Below are 20,772 nucleotides of genomic sequence, written 5' to 3'. Positions count from 1 at the left end.
TATATTATGTTCTGTTCCTTTCATACCAACGTGCTTTAGTTATCGTGTGTGAACTTTTTGCGCTTTGAATCTCTGTTTTATACATCTTTGGTCTTCTTTTCCTTCATCGAGCTTCTAGTCTTAATATTTCTTGATTATATACTATTTTATAGAGCTTTAGAACTGTCATGACGCTTTGTCATTCTTTGCTTTATGGCTAGAAGTAAGGCTTAGAGTGATATGTTACAATAACCAAACTAATTACATATACCAACACTAATGAATTATAACCTAATTCATCCAGTATTAACTACTAAACTTCTAATAAAGCCTAGTCACCACCAAATATTGTCCCAATTTGGCTAAGGGAAACCCAACTGGTTCAACAGCCACCAAGTATTATCCCAACCTGGCAAGAGAAACTAATCCTAGTTCAATACCAAATACATAGAAAATTTCTTTTGGCTTTTTAAATGTTTTCTCTTTCCTCTTTTCTCTCATGACTTTTTCAATTTTTACCTCACCATGATTTGTCTTTTTCTCAATTATTAAAAGATAAACATCAGATAGCCATAACAATGAAATCTAAAATGAAGCTCAGGAAAAAGAAAAATAATTCTACATGTATGAGATGATGCTCTGAATTTTTCACTCTATTTTTCTTCCCCTCAAATGTTGTTGAGGGCCAATTATATAGTGAGAAGCTTGCTTCATCAAATTAGTTCATTGCCTTTTATTTTCATTGTTGAGTATGTCTGTTGTAGCTATCTTCCTTGGCATGCATTGCTTTTCTATTTTTCTCCACTACTTCTGTTGTCCTTGTAGCTACTCCACTAACCTCTGTTGTTCATACATTTCATTTTTGCTCTATCAACCTATGATGTTTGACCCTTTGTTGTCTTTAATGCAATGTTGTTGTCTTTTTGTCCTTGTTGTCTCTTCTTCTCCATAATGTTGCCAAATGTCCAAATGCAGAACCTTCTCTCATTGTATCTTGGTTATGATTTTTGTCTTCATATGCATTGGGATGATGCTTTTATTTTTACATTGTGAAAGTTTGCTGAAGCAACATGAGGTGGATTGAGATGAATATCTTGGGTCTGCAATACTCATAAACCCATTAGCACACTTTTAGGCTTTTAACCCAATAACAATATTTGTCATCATATTATCAACCTAAAATTAATTTTTCACTCAACAACTCTCTAAACAAAAGAAAGTAACTACCCACTACTATAAGTGGAGGAGTTATAACATGATGGTCAAGCCTTTACCTTTACTATATAAATATTCCATCACACATAGGTGTTTCTCAGTCTTAATTTATAAAAATCTATCTAAAATCCTTGCTAACTTAAGTATATTGAAGTCCCTTACAGGTAACACCCCCTGTTCTCACTAAGAAACTTGGGCAATTTTACTTTGTCGAAAAAGACATTGAAATCCTCATTAGAAGAAGTCTGAACTTCATATTCAGGCCCAAACCACATCAATTTTAGATAATTCTTAGAACAATTAGTATTTTTATATTCTAAAAGAAATCAAAACAACAAACTGTTAAAGGCCTAATGCTAATTAAATTTTGGCTAAAATTTATTAAAAATGCCAGCCATTGAGACTTTATCTTTATTTATTCTTGACCAATCTATATTTGCAAAGTAATTATAAGTTAATTATTTTTATGGTTAAAATTGTAAGAGGATTACTATTTTTCTAAACTAAGAATATTTTTATAATTCAAAAGAGAATGGCCAAGTGACTAAAATTTTAAAATAAACACTATATTTATTCCATATGGAATTCATTAAAAAAATTGGTTAAATTACACAGTTTGTCTCTATATTTTTAGTGAAATTACAAATTGGTCCCTACACTTTAAAAGTTTGTAATTGGGTCCTTAAAGAGAACTAAAATTTACAATTTAGTCCCCGCAATGCAAAAAGTGTTTAATTTAACAGAATATTTTCAGCATATTCTCTATTTTAAACATGTGAACTGCACATGTTTGTAATAGGGACCAATTTGCAACTTTAGTGAAAGTATAGGGACCAACCGTGTAATTTAACCATTTGAAAATCACCAAAAACTCCCTAGGCTATCTGAATCCACCCCACCCCTCCCCAGCTCTCTTACTCTCACTATCTCACTTTCCAAAATGGCACCCCAACTCCAACGCTCTCAGTCCCTTACCTCGACTCACCATCATCGTGCCTCTTGCCTCTGTCACCGCGTCGGATTCACTAATAAATTGAGTTACTATTTTTGTGTTGATTTGTTGCTATTTTTTTCTTAGACATTGAATTGTTCGTTTTGAGCATGCTTGGGATTGAAATTGTTCTCTTCCATTTATCGTTGGTGTTTAGTATTACGATTGGAAGAGAAGAAAAAGTTGTTGGATGAGAGAGGCGAGATGGAGGAAGGAGGCGAGACCCGACTTGTGAGCACAAATGCGGTGGATCCGGCGTAGCAACGGTGAACCGAGGTGAGAGATAGAGAGCAGTGGGGTTGGGGTGTCGTTTTAGAAAGTGAGAAAGTGAGAGTGAGAGAGTTGGGGAGGGACGGGGTAGGTTCAGATAGCCTAGGGAATTTTTCGTCACTTCAAATGGTTAAATTACACAGTTGGTCCCATACTTTCACTAAAATTGTAAATTGGTCCCTGTTGTCAAACATGTGCAGCTCACATGTTTAAAATAAAGAATATTCTGAGAATATTCTGTTAAATCAAACACTTTTTGAATGGCGGGGACTAAATTACAAATTTTAATTCTCTTTAGGGATCCAATTATAAACTTTTAAAGTGTAGAGACTAATTTACAATTTCACTAAAAGTGTAGGGACCAACTGTGTAATTTAACCAAAAAATTCTTATAAGTATATAATTAAGAATTATTTGATAAAATCATTTAAAAAAAATTTGTCCATTACAAAGGTTACTGACATTTAAAAATGTTAAAATACAAGAATTTGAAAAAGTGACTTTGTAATAATTTAATAATTAATTATTTCTATAAATGTTTATTATTACTCATATCCACAATATTAGATACATAAAAAACAATAAAATTAATAATATAAGAACACCAAACAGATACAAGAACCATATAAACAAACAAACAAACCAGATCAGACCATGCTTATCAAATAGGGGTTAAAAAACAAATTAATTAATTAATTAATTAAACTGTATAAATTTATAATATATTAGATAATATCACGTAATACTAATATGACATGCAATAAATCATTTAACATGTGATATTGATACATCATTATCTAACTCACAAAACAATTAATTTATTATCATAGTTATTTTATAAATTAGTCGAATTGAATTTTCAATAAACAAAAAACATAGTCAAAATTGCTAATTAAAATATAATTGAATTAAAATCATCAAGTAACAATTTTGATATATATATATATATATATATATATATATATATATATATATATATATGAAGAAAATTATAAGAAAATTCTTTTAAAGTTGTATTTTTTTGTGTTCGAAGAAAAAACATCATTCTATTAAGTAAATTCATCCTTTTCAACTGTCAACATTCAACTTATTTGCATTAAAATCGCCAAACCCCATTTTTCTTTTTTAAAACTATATGTCGTGTGATAGTGCCATAAGCAGTAACTAGTAAGTACTCCCGTATGATAGTAATTGTAGCTTTGCACTCATTTTATTAGTTAATATAGATGTTGAAAATAATATTTTTAAATATAAAATATTTGTCAATATATTTTTTTGTTTGTTAAATTGTACTATTTTTTAATTAGTTAGGATTAACTAATAGTTTGTTATTTTCTTTCATCATTTTTCATATTTATTGTATAACTATATAAATTTTATAGCATAATGTAAAGTTTTTATGATGTATTATTCAATTACAATCAGAATATTCATTATCATAATACTCTTTTCTCTCTCGGTTTCTTTTCTAATCCTTCTTTTCTTCTTTTTTTTCTTTATTCTGCTACAGCCATTTCACTGACAGTCAACAACCACTCTTTCTTCCTTTGTTGCTAATTTGCTGCTCAAAATTGATACCATTTTTATATGGTATCAGAGCTAGGTTATATCAATGACGACAAACGAAGAAAACAGCTCAAATGCCAACACTTAAGTAGATTTCGCTATAGATTTCGAACGATTCACAGCGTTCATGCATCAGTTCTCGCAATTTCAAACTCAGCTCAACAGATCGAATTCTTATTCTCCAATCTCTGATCCCATCAACCCGTATTACCTACATCCGAGTGAAAGTCCAGGTACGGCTTTGATTCCGCTTCAACTTACTTCTCAAAACTACTACCAATGTTTGCATGATATATGGAGAGTACTCATATCGAAGAACAAGGTGAAGTTCTTGGATGGTTCGATTCCGAAACCAGCTGAGAATCAACCTTTGTTTAAAGTTTGGGATCACTGCAATAACATCTTGCTTTCGTGGCTCAACCTCTCGCTCACCTCAAAAATTGCTAAGAGTGTGATGTGGATTAGCAATGCTTCAAATATGAGGAAGGACTTGAAGAATCGTTAGTCACATGGTGATGTCTTCTAAGTTGGGAAATTGAAAGAGGAATTCTACACTATCAGGCAAGGTGATTTAATTGTTACTTCCTACTTTACCAAATTGAAGTCTATTTGGAAAGAATTAGAGAATCTTCATACAATCCTGATGAGCGGATAATTTGTATGCTTTTTGGCATTGTTTTTAGTATGTTTTTAGTATAATGTAGTTAGATTTTAGTATATTTTTATTAGTTTTTAGCTAAAATTCACTTTTCTGGACTTTACTATGAGTTTGTGTGTTTTTCTGTGATTTCAGGTATTTTCTGGCTGAAATTGAGGGTCCTGAGCAAAAATCTGATTCCGAGACCAAAAAGGACTGCAGATGCTGTTGGATTCTGACCTCCCTGCACTCGAAGTGGATTTTATGGAGCTACAGAAGCCCAATTGGCGCGCTCTCAACGGCGTTGGAAAGTAGACATCCTGGGCTTTCCAGCAATATATGATAGTCCATACTTTGCCCAAGATTTGATGGCCCAAACCGGCGCTCAAAGTCACCTACAGAAATTCCAGCGTTAAACGTCGGAACTGGCATAAAATTTGGAGTTAAACGCCCAAACTGGCATGAGAGCTGGCGTTTAACTCCAGAAAACGTCTCTACACATAAAAGCTTCATTGCTCAGCCCAAGCACACACCAAGTGGACCCAGAAGTGGATTTTTACGTCATTTACTCATTTCTGTACACCCTAGGCTACTAGTTTACTATTAATAGGATCTTTTGACATTGTATCTGTACCGAAGGACCTCATGACATTTTTACACCCTTCTTTGTACACCTTCCACAGCATGAGTCTCTAAACCCCATGGTTGGGGGTGAGGAGCTCTGCTGTGTCTTGATGGATTAATGCAATTACTACTGTTTCTCATTCAATCATGCTTGCTTCCATTCTAAGATAATACTTGTTCTTAATCCGGATGAATGTGATGATCCGTGACAATCATCATCATTCTCAACCATGAACGCGTGCTTGACAACCACCTCCGTTCTACCTTAGATTAAGTAGTTATCTCTTGGGTTCTTTAACCGGAATCTTCGTGGTATAAGCTAGACTGATGGCGGCATTCAAGAGAATCCGGAAGGTCTAAACCTTGTCTGTGGTATTCTGAGTAGGATTCAATGATTGAATGACTGTGACGTGCTTCAAACTCCTGAAGGCGGGGCGTTAGTGACAGACGCAAAAGAATCACTGGATTCTATTCCGGTCTAATTGAGAACTGACAGATGATTAGCCTATGCTGTGACAGAGCATCAGGGACGTATTTTCACTGAGAGGACGGGAGGTAGCCATTGACAACGGTGAAACCCTACATACAGCTTGCCATGGAAGGAGACTTGCGTGTTTGATGAAGAAGACAGTAGGAAAGCAGAGATTCAGAAGATGGAGCATCTCCAAACCTCAACCTATTCTCCATTACTGCAAAACAAGTAATCATTTCATGTTCTTTTGCTTTTCACCATCAATCCTGATAATTTCTGATATCCTGACTAAGATTTACAAGACAACCATAGCTTGCTTCAAGCCGACAATCTCTGTGGGATCGACCCTTGCTCACGCAAGGTATTACTTGGACGACCCAGTACACTTGCTGGTTAGTTGTGCGGAGTTGCAAAAGTGTGATTGCAATTTCGTGCACCAAGTTTTTGGCGCCGTTACCGGGGATTGTTGAGTTTGGACAACTGACGGCTTGTCTTGTTGCTTAGATTAGGACTTTTTTTTAATTTTGTTGGTTTAGAGTCTTTTAGTTGAGTCTAGTTTCATATTCTAAGTTAGGTGTCAATTGCATGCTTTTGTTTTTCTTTTGATTTTCAATTTTTGCATGTTTTTAGTCCCTTTTTGATTTACAAAAATTCTAAGTTTGGTGTCCTCTTTGTGTTTTTCCTTTAAAAATTTTCGAAAACTGTGTGTTTGATTTTCTAAAATTTTAAGTTTGGTGTCTTTTTGTGTTTTTCTCTTTCCTCTTTTCAAAATCAAATCTTTTTCATAAAAATTTTTCAATCATATCTTTTTAATTGCTGTTTTCAAAATCTTTTTGATTAACTCATTGATTCAGTTTTCAATTTACTTTGATCTTATTTTCTTTTTAATTTTCGAATTTTCGTTTTAATTTTATTTTGTTTTATTCTATTTTTTCGTAAATTCAAAAAAAAAAACAAGCAAAATTTATCTCTTTGCAATCATTATCATTTCCCTTTTGTCCATTATGGACTTAAGTGGGATTAATCAGTCCAAAAGGACTCTGGGGTCATATGCTAACTCCATTACAGCTGCATATGGGAGTAGCATCTGTACACCTCCCATCAAAGCAAGCAGCTTTGAACTAAATCCTCAACTCATTATCATAGTAAATACACTTCGCTGCAATTCCTTCAGAGACGACCCGAGACTTGAATACTTCGGTTTATTTTTATTGGGTTTGTTACTTGTGACAAACAATTTTTGTATGAAAGGATTTTAGTTGGTTTAGAAACTATACTTGCAACGAAGATTTATTGTGAAATTCTAGACTACACAAAATCCGATCATCACCTATATGTGATGAATGTTGAACATATAAAACTGCCTTTATTAGATTTTAGGATACAATCTATAACTCTCAGTGTACAGTAAGACATAGGAGCTCTTTAGCATTCTAGACTAGGTCATTTACCTTACAACAGAATTATTACCATAAAAAATAGTTTTTCTTTTCTTGATTGCATTACTTCTTCACATGTTTGTGATTCTTGTCAATATGCTAGACAGAGGAAATTACGTTTCACAACAAGCAATACAAATTTTGAAAATGCTTTTGATTTATTGCATATTGATATTTGGGACCTCTTTCTATTCAATCAACTTCAGGTTATAAATATTTCTAACTTTAGTTGAGGATAAAACTCGGTTCACATGTATTTATTGTATGAAATTGAAATTTGAAGCTAGAAAATTAGTTCAAGATTTTGTCTAACTTGTGCAAACACAATTCAGCAAAAGAATTAAGCAAATTCGAACTGATAATGGTATTGAATTCAAAATGGACTCATTCTATAGTTCAAAAGGCATAGAACATCAAACTTCTTATGTTGAAACTTCAAAACAAAAGGGTGTTGTAGAGAGAAAGCATTAGCATCTACTAACAATTGCAAGAGCATTATTGTTTCATTCAAATGCTCCCAAATGTTTTTGGTATTATGTTATGCAACACTCAGTTCATTTAATTAATAGGTTACTTAGTGCATCTTTGAACAATACAACTCCATATGAGACTTTATCTCATTCAAAACCTGATCTAAATGAGCTTAAAGTTTTTGGTTGTCTTGTATTTGCTTTAACACTTACAGCTGGCAGGACAAAACTAGATCCTAGAGCTCGAAAGTGTATTTTCTAAGGATACAAGTTAGGAACCAAAGGTTATATTTTGTTTGATTTAAACACAAGAAATTTTTATCTCACAAAATACAGAATTTTTTGAACATATTCTTCCTTTCAGATCTATTCAAACAACAACTAGGACTCATGTACACTCAAATTCTCACACACAACACTCTTTTAGTCCAACAAATTTTGATCCTTTTCCTAATTTAAAATTGCCTTCTACATCACATTATGAGGATATTATTCATATATCATCACATTCTAGAATCACTGTTGATGTCCTAATAACAATAGCTCTCTTTCATCTTTGAATAATGATATTAGTAAGAACTCTACATCATCTGCATATGCATCATACATTCATGAAAATAGTGATAATGTTGTTGCCCTTATGCCTCATGTTGATCACATTCAACCTAAACCAACTCAGTCTATCCTGATAAGGTTTGAGAGGGATAGAAAACTATTCTTATACCTTAAGAACTTTCATTGTTTCAGCATGATATCACATGAGGATCCTATCAATGCTGCTCATTCTTCTTCAAGTTGTAAGTACCCTTTATCACACCATTTGTCATATGCATCTTTCTCTCCAAAACACCAAGCTTTCACTTTTACACTTATAAATAACCCTGACCCAAAGCACTAGTATGAGGCTATTATGCATGATTGTTGGAGAAAAGCTATTGATGCAGAACTTGCTGCTCTTGAGCAAAACAAGACCTGGATCATCACTTCTCTTCCTCTTGGCAATAATGCAGTAAGTTGTAAGTAGGGTTTTCACACGAAATTCATCCCAGATAGGACAATTGAAAGACATAAAGCTCGGTTAGTTACTCAGGGATTCATTCAAATCCCAGGAGTTGATTATATTGACAACTTCAGCCTAGTTGTTAAAACGAGCATAGTGAGAGTTCTCTTGGCAATTGCGGCATCAAAGAATTGGTATCTTCATCAACTTGATGTCAATATAGCTTTTCTTCATGGGATCTTCATGAAGATATTTATATGAAGTTACCAAAAGGGCTTAAGTGTGATAATCCCAAGTTAGTTTGTAAATTAGAAAGATCTCTTTATGGTTTGAAACAGGCGAGCCGCCAATGGAACATTAAACTATCCAATGCTTTAATTGAATTAGGATATATTCAGTCTGAAATTGATCACTCTTTATTCACCAAGTCACTAATGTTAGCTCCACTTCTATTTTGGTCTATGTGGATGATCTTTTGTTGGCTGGTGATGATCTCTCAGAAATTGAAGCTGTCAAACGCTTCTTGGACAGCAAATTCAAGATAAAGGATCTTGGTATTTTAAAATTCTTCATTAGCATGGAAGTAACAAGAAGCAAAACAGGGATTGCTCTTTGTCAAAGAAAATATGCTTTGGATTTGATCAATGATTATGGCTTACTTGGAGCCAAACCTACCACTACACCAATTGATTATACTACATCTTTGTCAAGAAATTGTGGTTCTCCTCTACCTGATGCTGCTCTTTATAGAAGGCTAGTTGGTCGCCTTCTTTATCTCACCAATACTAGACCCGACTTGAGCTACTCTGTAGGTTGTCTTACTCAATTCATGGATTGTCCCACTAATGTTCATCTCAAGGCAGCTTATAGAGTAATTCGTGTCACCAGCATCAGGTCTTTTCTTTTCTGCCTCTAATTCTTTTATTCTCTCTAGATATACTGATTCTAATTGGGGTCTTTGGTGGATGAAATTGTGATCATCAACAATGGCTCCAAAGGCTTGGTGCTCTTAAACATGAATTACACTTTGTCACAACTCCACACAACTAACCAGCAAGTGTACTGGGTCGTCCAAGTAATACCTTACGTGAGTAAGGGTCGATCCCACAGAGATTGTTGGTATGAAGCAAGCTATGGTCATCTTGTAAATCCCAATCAGGCGGATTTAAATGGATTAAGAGATTATTGGTTTAAATAATGATAATAAAATAAATAGAAAATAAAGATAAAGTTACTCATGTAATTCAATGGTGGGAATTTCAGATAGGTGTATGGAGGTGCTGTGTTCCCTCTGAATCTTTGCTTTTCTACTTCTTCCTTCCAGTTTTTTTATCACTCCTTTCTATGGCAAGCTGTATGTAGGGCATCACCGTTGTCAATGGCTACATCCCATCCTCTCAGTGAAAATGGTCCAAATGCTCTGTCACAGCACGGCTAATCATCTGTCGGTTTTCAATCAAGTTGGAATAGAATCTCGTGATTCTTTTGCGTCTGTCACTAACGCCCAGCCTTCAGGAGTTTGAAGCTCGTCACAGTCATTCAATCCCGGAATCCTACTCGGAATACCACAGACAAGGTTAGACTTTCTGGATTCCCATGAATGCCGCCATCAAATCTAACTTATACCACGAAGATTCTGATTAAGGAATCCAAGAGATATGTGCCCGGTCTAAGATAGAACGGAAGTGGTTGTCAGTCACGCGTTCATAGGTGAGAATGATGATGAGTGTCACGGATCATCACATTCAGCCATGCCTGGACCTTTCACTTATGTATTTTTAACGGTGGAGTTTCTACACACCATAGATTAAGAGTGTGGAGCTCTGTTGTACCTCAAGTTTCAATGCAAGTACTACTATTTTCTATTCAATTCGATTTATTCCTATTCTAAGATATTTGTTGCACTTCAACATGATGAATGTGATGATCCGTGACACTCATCATTATTCTCACCTATGAACGCGTGACTGACAACCACTTCCATTTTATCTTAATTTTTGAAATTATGCTAACAATTAATATGATTGATTCAAAAATTTGAAGTTTGTTACTTTCTTGTTAAGAAAGGTTCAATCTTTAAATTCTATAACCATATCTTTTAGTTTCTTGTTAGTTAAGTAATTAATTTTAATTTTAAAAATTAAATCTTTTTCAATCCTATCTTTTTGTCATATCTTCTTATCTTATTTTTTTATCATATCTTTTTCAAAATTTTATCTTTTTCAAAAATTTGATTTCAAAATATCTTATCTAACTTCTTATCTTCTTATCTTTTCAAATTTAATTTTAATATCTTTTTCAACTAACTATTTGACTTTTTGTTTGTTTCTTATCTTTTTCAAAACCACCTAACTACTTTTCCCTCTTTAATTTTCGAAAATATCTCATCTTTTTTCAAAAATTATTTTTAATTGTTTTAAATTTTAATTTTAATTATATCTTATCTTTAATTTTCGAAAATCATTAACTACTTTTTCAAAATTATTTTCGAATTCTCCCTCTTTTTTCTTCTTCTATTTATTTATTTATTTATTTACTAACACTTCTCTTCACCTCTCTTCATCTCCAATCACTGCCTCTATCCTCACCCTTGTAATTGGATTCTCCATTCTTTATTCCCTTCTTCTTCTACTAATAATAAGGAACCTCTTTACTGTGACATAGAGGATTCTGCTTCTTTTCTTGTTCTCTTCTCTTTCATATGAGCAGGAACAAGGAAAAAGGCATTCTTGTTGAAGCTGATCCAGAACCTGAAAGGACTCTGAAGAGGAAACTAAGAGAAGCTAAATTACAACAATCCAGAGACAACCTTACTGAAATTTACGAACAAGAGAAGGAGATGGCAGCCGAACCCAACAACAATAATGCAAGGAGGATTCTTAGTGATTTCACTAAACCAACGTCCAAGTTTGATGGAAGAAGCATCTCAATTCCTGCCATTGGAGCAAACAATTTTGAGCTGAAACCTCAATTAGTTGCTTTGATGCAACAGAACTGCAAGTTTCATGGACTTCCATCTGAAGATCCTTATCAGTTTTTAACTGAGTTCTTGCAGATTTGTGAGACTGTTAAGACAAATGGAGTAGATCCTGAAGTCTACAGGCTCATGCTTTTCCCTTTTGCTGTAAGAGACAGAGCTAGAACATGGTTGGACTCACAACCTAAAGATAGCCTGGACTCCTGGGATAAGCTGGTCACGGCCTTCTTGGATAAATTCTTTCCTCCTCAAAAGTTGAGCAAGCTTAGAGTGGATGTTCAGACCTTCAAGCAAAAAGATGGTGAATCCCTCTATGAAGCTTGGGAAAGATACAAGCAGATGACCGAAAAGTGTCCTTCTGACATGTTTTCAGAATGGACCATATTAGATATATTCTATTATGGTCTATCTGAGTTTTCCAAAATGTCATTCGACCATTCTGCAGGTGGATCCATCCACTTAAAGAAAACGCCTGCAGAAGCTCAAGAACTTATTGACATGGTTGCAAATAACCAATTCATGTACACTTCTGAGAGGAATTCTATGAATAATGGGACGCCTTAGAGGAAGGGAGTTCTTGAAATTGATGCTCTGAATGCCATATTGGCTCAGAACAAAGTGTTGACTCAGCAAGTCAACATGATTTCTCAAAGTCTGAATGGATGGCAAAATGCATCCAACAGTACTAAAGAGGCAACTTCTGAAGAAGCTTATGATCCTGAGAACCTTGCAATAGCAGAGGTAAATTACATGGGTGAACCTTATGGAAACACCTATAATTCATCATGGAGAAATCATCCAAATTTCTCATGGAAGGATCAACAAAAGCCTCAACAAGGCTTTAATAATGGTAGAAGAAACAGGCTAAGCAATAACAAGCCTTTTCCATCATCTTCTCAGCAACAGATAGAGAATTCTGAGCAGAGCCCCTCTAATTTAGCAAATTTAGTCTCTGATCTGTCTAAGGCCACTTTAAGTTTCATGAGTGAAACAAGGTCCTCCATCAGAAATTTGGAGGCACAAGTGGGCCAGCTGAGTAAGAAAGTCATTGAAACTCCTCCCAGTATTCTCCCAAGCAATACAGAAGAGAATCCAAAAGGAGAGTGCAAGGCCATTGATGTAATCAACATGGCCGAATGCACAAGGGAGGAGAAGGACGAAAATTCTAGTGAGGAAGACCTCTGGGACGTCTCTCAAACAAGAAGGAGTTCCCTATTGAGGACCTAAAGGAATCTGAGGCTCATATAGAGACCATAGAGATTCCACTAAATCTCCTTCTGCCATTCATGAGCTCTGAAGACTATTCTTCCTCAGAAGTGAATGAAGATGTGACTGGAGAGCAAGTTGCTCAATATCTAGGAGCCATCATGAAGCTGAATGCCAAGTTGTTTGGTAATGAGACTTGGGAAGGTGAACCTCCCTTGCTCATTAGTGAACTAGATACATGGGTTCAGAAAATTTTACCTCAAAAGAAACAAGATCCTGGTAAATTCTTAATACCCTGTACCATAGGCACCATGACCTTTAACAAGGCTCTGTGTGACCTGGAGTCAGGCATAAATCTTATGCCACTCTCTGTAATGGAGAAGCTGGGGATCATTGAGGTACAGCCTGCCTTATTCTCATTACAATTGGCAGACAAGTCAGTAAGACAAGCTTATGGATTAGTAGAGGACGTGTTGGTAAAGGTTAAAGGCCTTTACATTCCTGCTGATTTCATAATCTTAGACACTAGGAAGGAGGAGGATGAACGCATCATCGTTGGAAGACCTTTTCTAGCCACAGCAGAAGTTGTGATAGATGTTAACAGAGGAGAATTAGTCCTTCAATTGAATGGGGACTACCTTGTGTTTAAGGCACACGGCTATCCTTCTGTAACAAGGGAGAGTAAGCATGCAGAGCTTCTCTCAGTACAGAGTCAAACAGAGCCTCCACAATCAAATTCTAAGTTTGGTGTTAGGAGGCCACAACCAAACTCTAAGTTTGGTGTTGAACCCCCATATCCAAACTCTAAGTTTGGTGTTGGGAGTCCACAACATTGACCTGATCACCTTTGTGGCTCCAAGAGAGCCCACTGTCAAGCTAGTGACACTAAAAGAGCGCTTGTTGGGAGGCAACCCAATTTTTATTTATCTAATTTTATTTTATTTTTATTGTTCTTTTATGTTTTATTAGGTTCATGATCATGTAGAGTCACGAAAAAAATATTAAAATTAAAAACAGAATCAAAAATAGCAGAAGAAAAATCACACCTTGGAGGAAGGACTTACTGGCGTTTAAACGCCAGTAAGGAGCATTTGGCTGGCGTTCAACGCCAGAACAGAGCATGGATCCGGCGCTGAACACCAGAAATAAGCAACATCCTGGCGTTTGAACGCTAGGAATATGCCCTGAGGAAAGCTGGCGCTGAACGCCAGTAACAAGCATGGAACTGGCGTTCAACGCCAGAAACATGCTGCAATTGGGCGTTGAACGCCCAAAATGAGCATCACTTTGGTGTTTAAATGCCAGAATTGTATGCTAAGGCATTATACATGCCTAATGGGTGCAAGGATGTAAATCCTTGACACCCCAGGATCTGTGGACCCCACAGGATCACCTTAGGATCTATGGACCCCACAGGATCTCCACCCACCTCAACTCACCTTCTCTCTTCTTCACCAATCACCTCAATCTCTCTTCCCCATATAGCCGAATACACACATCCCTCTATCTCCTCCATATCTTCTTCTTTTTCTTCATCTTTTCTTTCTTCTCTTGCTCGAGGGCGAGCAATTTTCTAAGTTTGGTATGGTAAAAGCATAGCTTTTTGTTTTTCCATAACCATTGATGGCACCTAAGGCCAGAGAAACCTAAAAAAAAAGTAGAGAAAAGGGAAGACAAAAGCTTCCACCTCTGAGTCATAGGAGATGGAGAGATTCATCTCAAGGGTCTATAGCTCAGTGGTAGAACATTTGACTGTAAATCAAGAGATCCCTGAGATACCTCAGGGGATAAATTGCCCTCCACACAACTATTGGGAGCAACTAAGGATAGGAGCACCAAAGTCACTAGGGATCATACAACAGAAGTAAGGAAGAAACATAGAGGAGCTCAAAGAGCACCATTGGTTCTTCAAGAAGAAGACGCTACTAAGGTGGATTCATTCCTTGATCTTAATTTTTCTATTTTTTGTTTTTATCTATGTTTTGTGTCTCTACTTCATGATCATTAGTATGTAGTAAGTATGTCTTAAAGCTATGAATAAATTCCATAAATCCTTCACCTCTCTTAAATGAAAAATGTTTTTAATTCAAAACAACAAGAAGTACATGAATTTCAAAAATTGTCCTTAAAATTAGTTTAATTATATTGATGTGGTGACAATACTTTTTGTTTTCTGAATGAATGCTTAAACAGTGCATAATTTTGATCTTATTATTTTATGAATGTTAAAGTTGTTAGCTCCTGAAAGAATGATGAACAAAGAGAAATGTTATTGATGATCTGAAAAATCATGAAATTGATTCTTGAAGCAAGAAAAAGCAGTGAAAAGCAAAAGCTTGAGAAAAAAAAAGGGGAAAGAAAATGGCGAAAAAATAGAAAGAAAAAGAAAAAGCAAGCAAAAAAAGCCAATAGCCCTTAAAACCAAAAGGCAAGGGTAAAAAGGATCCAAGGCTTTGAGCATCAATGGATAGAAGGGCCCAAGGAAATAAAATCCAGGCCTAAGCGGCTAAATCAAGCTATCCCTAACCATGTGCTTGTGTCATGAAGGCCCAAGTGAAAAGCTTGAGACTGAGTGGTTAAAATCGTGATCCAAAGCAAAAAGAGTGTGCTTAAGAGCTCTGGACACCTCTAACTGGGGACTCTAGCAAAGCTGAGTCACAATCTAAAAAGGTTCACCCAGTCATGTGTCTGTGGCATTTGTGTATCCGGTGGTAATACTGGAAAACAAAGTGCTTAGGGCCACGGCCAAGACTCATAAAAGTAGCTGTGTTCAAGAATCAACATACTTAACTAGGAAAATCAATAACACTATCCGAAATTCTAAGTTCCTAGAGAAGCCAATCATTCTAAACTTCAAAGGAAAAAGTGAAATGCCAAAACTGTTTAGAAGCAAAAAGCTACAAGTCCCGCTCATCTAATTAGAATTAATATTCATTGATATTTTGGGATTTATAGTATATTCTCTTCTTTTTATCCTAATTTGATTTTTATTTGCTTGGGGACAAGCAACAATTTAAGTTTGGTGTTGTGATGAGCGGATAATTTATACGCTTTTTGGCTTTGTTTTTATGTAGTTTTTAGTATGATCTAACTACTTTTAGGGATATTTTCATTAGTTTTTATGTTAAATTCACATTTCTGGACTTTACTATGAATTTGTGTATTTTTCTGTGATTTCAGATATTTTCTGGCTAAAATTGAGGGACCTGAGCAAAACTCTGATAAGAAGGCTGACAAAGGATTGCTGATGTTGTTGGAATCTGACCTCCCTGCACTTGAAATGGATTTTCTGGAGCTACAGAACTTCAAATGGCGCGCTCTCAATGGCGTTGAAAAGTAGACATCCAGAGCTTTCCCGCAATATATAATAGTCCATACTTTATTTGCGATTTGATGACGTAAATTGGCGCTCAACGCCAGTTCCATGCTGCATTCTGGAGTCAAACGCCAGAAACACGTCACGAACCAGAGTTGAACGCCAGAAACATGTTACAACTTGTCATTCAACTCCAATAAAAGCCTCTGCACGTGTAAAATTCAAGCTCAGCCCAAGCACACACCAAGTGGGCCCCGGAAGTGAATTTCTGCATCAATTACTTACTTCTGTAAACCTTAAGTAGCTAGTTTATTATAAATAGGACATTTTACTATTGTATTTTCATCCTGGATTGAATCTAGGGACGTTTAGTTCTTAGATCTAGGGGGCTGGCCATTCGGCCATGCCTGTACCTTTCACTATGTATTTTTAACGGTGGAGTTTCTACACACCATAGATTAATGGTGTGGAGCTCTGCTGTACCTCAAGAAAATAGTAGTACTTGCATTGAAAGTTGAGGTACAGCAGAGCTCCACACCCTTAATCTATGGTGTGTAGAAACTCCACCGTTGAAAATACATAAGTGAAAGGTCCAGGCATGGCCAAATGGCCAGCCCCCCAGATCTAAGAACTAAACGTCCCTAGATTCAATCCAGGATGAAAATACAATAGTAAAATGTCCTATTTATAATAAACTAGCTACTTAGAGTTTACAAAAGTAAGTAATTGATGCAGAAATCCACTTCCGGGGCCCACTTGGTGTGTGCTTGGTAGGGGTGGAAACAGGCCAGGCCAGGCCAGGCTTTGCTCTTAACAGGCCTAGCCTGTCATACAGTTGATTGGCCTGAGCCTGGCCTGCAGCCTGTTATAGGCTTTTTATAAAGTACTAGGCCTGGCCTGCTATTCAGCCTGGCCTGGCCTGAAGCCTGTTAAAAGGCCTGATAATATTTTTTTTACAAAAATAAAAATATTATTTAAAAAATTTATTTTTTAATAAAAATTGTTATATATAATATGTCATATATTTAATATTTATAAAAAATTTTAAACTTCAAACATATTTAAAATATACAAAAATATTTATAATAAAATATAATAAATTTAAAATATCTCATAATTTTATTAATAATAAATAATTATTTATATATTTAATTATATTTTTTAACAGGTCCAGGCAGGCCTGACAGACCTATAAGGCTAATTAGTAAGCATGGGCCTGACCTATTAATGTATTAAGACTTTTAAAAGAGCCTGGGCCTGCACCTATTTTATAACAGGTCAGGCCAGGCCAGGCCAAACACAGGCCCCTGGCAGGCCGCCTGGCCTTTTTCCACCCCTAGTGCTTGGGCTGAGCTTGAATGTTACACGTGCAGAGGTTTTTATTGGAGTTGAACGCCAAGTTGTAACGTGTTTCTGGCATTCAACTCTGGTTCGTGACGTGTTTCTGGCGTTTGACTCCAGAATGCAGCATGGAACTGGCGTTGAGCGCCAATTTACGTCGTCAAATCTCGAATAAAGTATGGACTATTATATATTGCGGGAAAGCTTTGGATGTCTACTTTCTAACGCCGTTGAAAGCGCGCCATTTGGAGTTCTGTAGCTCCAGAAAATCCATTTCGAGTGCAGGGAGGTCAGATTCCAACAACATCAGCAGTCCTTTGTCAGCCTTCTTATCAGAGTTTTGCTCAGGTCCCTCAATTTCAGCCAGAAAATACCTGAAATCACAGAAAAACACACAAACTCATAGTAAATTCCAGAAATATGAATTTAACATAAAAACTAATGAAAACATCCTTAAAAGTAGTTAGATCATACTAAAAACTACCTAAAAACAAAGCCAAAAGGCGTATAAATTATCCGCTCATTAGTCTTATAAGAATACTAGAAAATATATTACTGGTTATTGCTTCTTTCTTGACCAAACTTTTATATCTTGGAAAAGCAAGAAATAAACAACAGTCTCTAGATCCTCTTCTGAAGCTGAATATCGAGCTTTAGCAAATGAAACTTGTGAACTTATATGGTTGCTAAAACTTTTGAAAGAATTCAAGATTTCTCCTCTCATGCCCGTTGATATATTCTGTGACAATATATCTGCTATATATATTGCCTCAAATCCGATTTTTTATGAACGAATAAAGCATGTTAAAATTGATTGCCATGTATCTCGTAACAAATATAAAGAAGGAGTTTCAAATCTTTCACATATTGCCTCTAGTGAGCAGCTGGCTGATCTATTACAAAGCTCCTTATATTGGGACCTTTCTCCTACTTGCTATCTAAGTTGGAATTACTTGATCTACACAAGCCAAGTAATACCAGGTCCTGGGGGGATGTTAGTTAATATAGATGCTGAAAATAGTATTTTCAAATGTAAAAAATTTGTTAGTATATTTTTTGTTTGTTTGTTAGATTGTACAGTTGGCTAGTTTATTAGGGCTAGCTTATTATTCTCTTTCATTATTTTCACACCTATTGTACAACTATATAAACTGTATAGTATAATATAAAATTTTTATGATGTATTATTCAATTGCAATCAGAATATTCATCATCACAATACTCTTCTCTCTCTCGGTTTCTTTTCTAATCATTCTTTTTTTTCTTCATTCTACTGTAGCCATTTCACTGGCTAACAGTAACTCTTTTTTTCAATTATTATTAATTTGCTGCTCAAGATTGATATTATTTTACATATTTTTCCAAATTTAAGTTGCATCCATCCATTCTTAAAAGGAGTTCCATACTTATTTGATATACTTCATAGGAGTTGATTGGCCATGTACACAGATTTATATATATTAAATAGAAATTTAATATGAAGCCCGTCTAGCTCAGTCGGTAGAGCGCAAGGCTCTTAACCTTGTGGTCGTGGGTTCGAGCCCCACGGTGGGCGTTTTTCCTTTGTCTTTTGACTTGCATAAATTGATTTTGATGAATACAAGGGTGTTAAAAACTTAGAGCCAAAATATTAAGTTTGAATCACTTAATTCATGCTAGAATAACCATAGCTCATTTATTTTCATGTTGCTATGATATAGGTTAAAATATTTTTAGAAAACATTTTATAAAATTATAGTTTTGCTAGAATATTTAATATTATTTTATAAAACATATTAAAATAAGAGAATATTTATCCATTAATTAATTTATTAGTCACATCTTTTTATGGTTGGATAATTAGTTAGCTACTTTTCACGTTCTGCCCTAGGATACGTTCAAATATTTTCTAGAAAAAGCCCTGCCTGCAATGCTAAATTTAGCGGTGATTCTGTTTGTGAAAAAATATAAGTAAATATTTATCAGAAGGGAAAGATAAATCTAAATCTAGAACAAGAACTTTGCACCTAGCTATTATACTAACCATCATTGTTCGTACATTCAAGCTAGAAACATATTAGTCATTATATTTTGATTTTCACGAATTTGAGGGGAAAAAATAGAAATCTTCAATAATTGAATATGTTTAAATAATTTTCCTTCATATAAAATTAAAAAAAATTAAAAATAAAAATAAAAACCAATATTATTTTAAGAAAAAAATTATGAATCAGCAATTTTATTAAAATTTGGCCGACACTTAAGACTTAACTAACAAAAATAAAGTAAACAATTTTATATCATTAGATATAATTTTATACCATTAAAAATATTAATAATGATTAATTAATAGTTACAAATTACAAAATTTGATGTCCCTGGTACTCTTATTTTAATTGTTTTTGCCTCATAAAATCCTAAATCCAAAAATAGAAAAAAATGGAAACGAAAATAAATATATTTTCAAAGCAAACTGGTCATTATTAGTTTAAGTGGAAATATTTTTTTTTTCTATTTTCTATTTTTCTTTGAGGTGCCATGGCTTGTCGTTTTTGTTTATGACCATGCTGATTGTTTGAATTCATTTATTGGTTTTGCATACGTAAGAATTCTCAACCAACCCACCCAAAGAGAAGAAAGGAAAAAAAAAAAAGGATATATCGTAGTATAGACATTAGGTGAGTTTATCTTTAATTTTTTTTTTTTTTCGCAGAATTTATTATTTGGTGTTGGTATTGGATTGCGGCCGGAATGAAGATCATAACTTTGAGACGTAAGAGATACCGTGATATCCCTTATTGCAGCATATTGACAACTGCTCGCTGCCAACAAGCCACAACTTTTTCCATTTCTTTTTATTTTATTTTATTTAAAAAATATTTTATCTCTTGCTTCTTAAATTCAACCACTCTATGATCAAATCACAAATGGACCTAACTTTTTTAAATTTTGATTTAATCTCGTTATTTACTTTTTGACATACAATAGTCACAGATATATGTACACACCAATGGTCACATAGTAATTGTTAATTATTTGGTCTGGACTGTTACAGTAGTAACATATAAGCATTTAGCCATTTAATATTGTTCAATGTATGTTAAGACTTTAAGGTCTTTTCCTCTGATTTTTATCCTGTGCAACTGGTACATGCGCGCTATCACTTTTCATGCATTATATTTGGGCAGAAAAGGTATATATTGCAGACGGTAAAAAGAAGATTAAAATAAAAATAGATAATAGTCATGATACCCCTCTTTGTAGGTAATACTTTTTCTATTTTTTTTATT

General features: G+C 34.8%; 1 non-coding gene across 1 annotated transcript; it reads left to right on the top strand.

Annotated features, from left to right (window-relative positions):
• Positions 1–18,985: 18,985 nt before the first annotated feature.
• On the top strand, positions 18,986–19,058 carry TRNAK-CUU (transfer RNA lysine (anticodon CUU)). Its single transcript has one exon. It is a non-coding gene; the product is annotated as a tRNA-Lys (tRNA).
• The last annotated feature ends 1,714 nt before the right edge of the window (positions 19,059–20,772 follow it).

This window comes from Arachis hypogaea, chromosome 2 (assembly GCF_003086295.3).
Source record: "Arachis hypogaea cultivar Tifrunner chromosome 2, arahy.Tifrunner.gnm2.J5K5, whole genome shotgun sequence".
NCBI lineage: Eukaryota > Viridiplantae > Streptophyta > Magnoliopsida > Fabales > Fabaceae > Arachis > Arachis hypogaea.
Note: the sequence above shows the minus strand (reverse complement) of the source record. Positions and strands in the feature narration are given on the sequence as shown.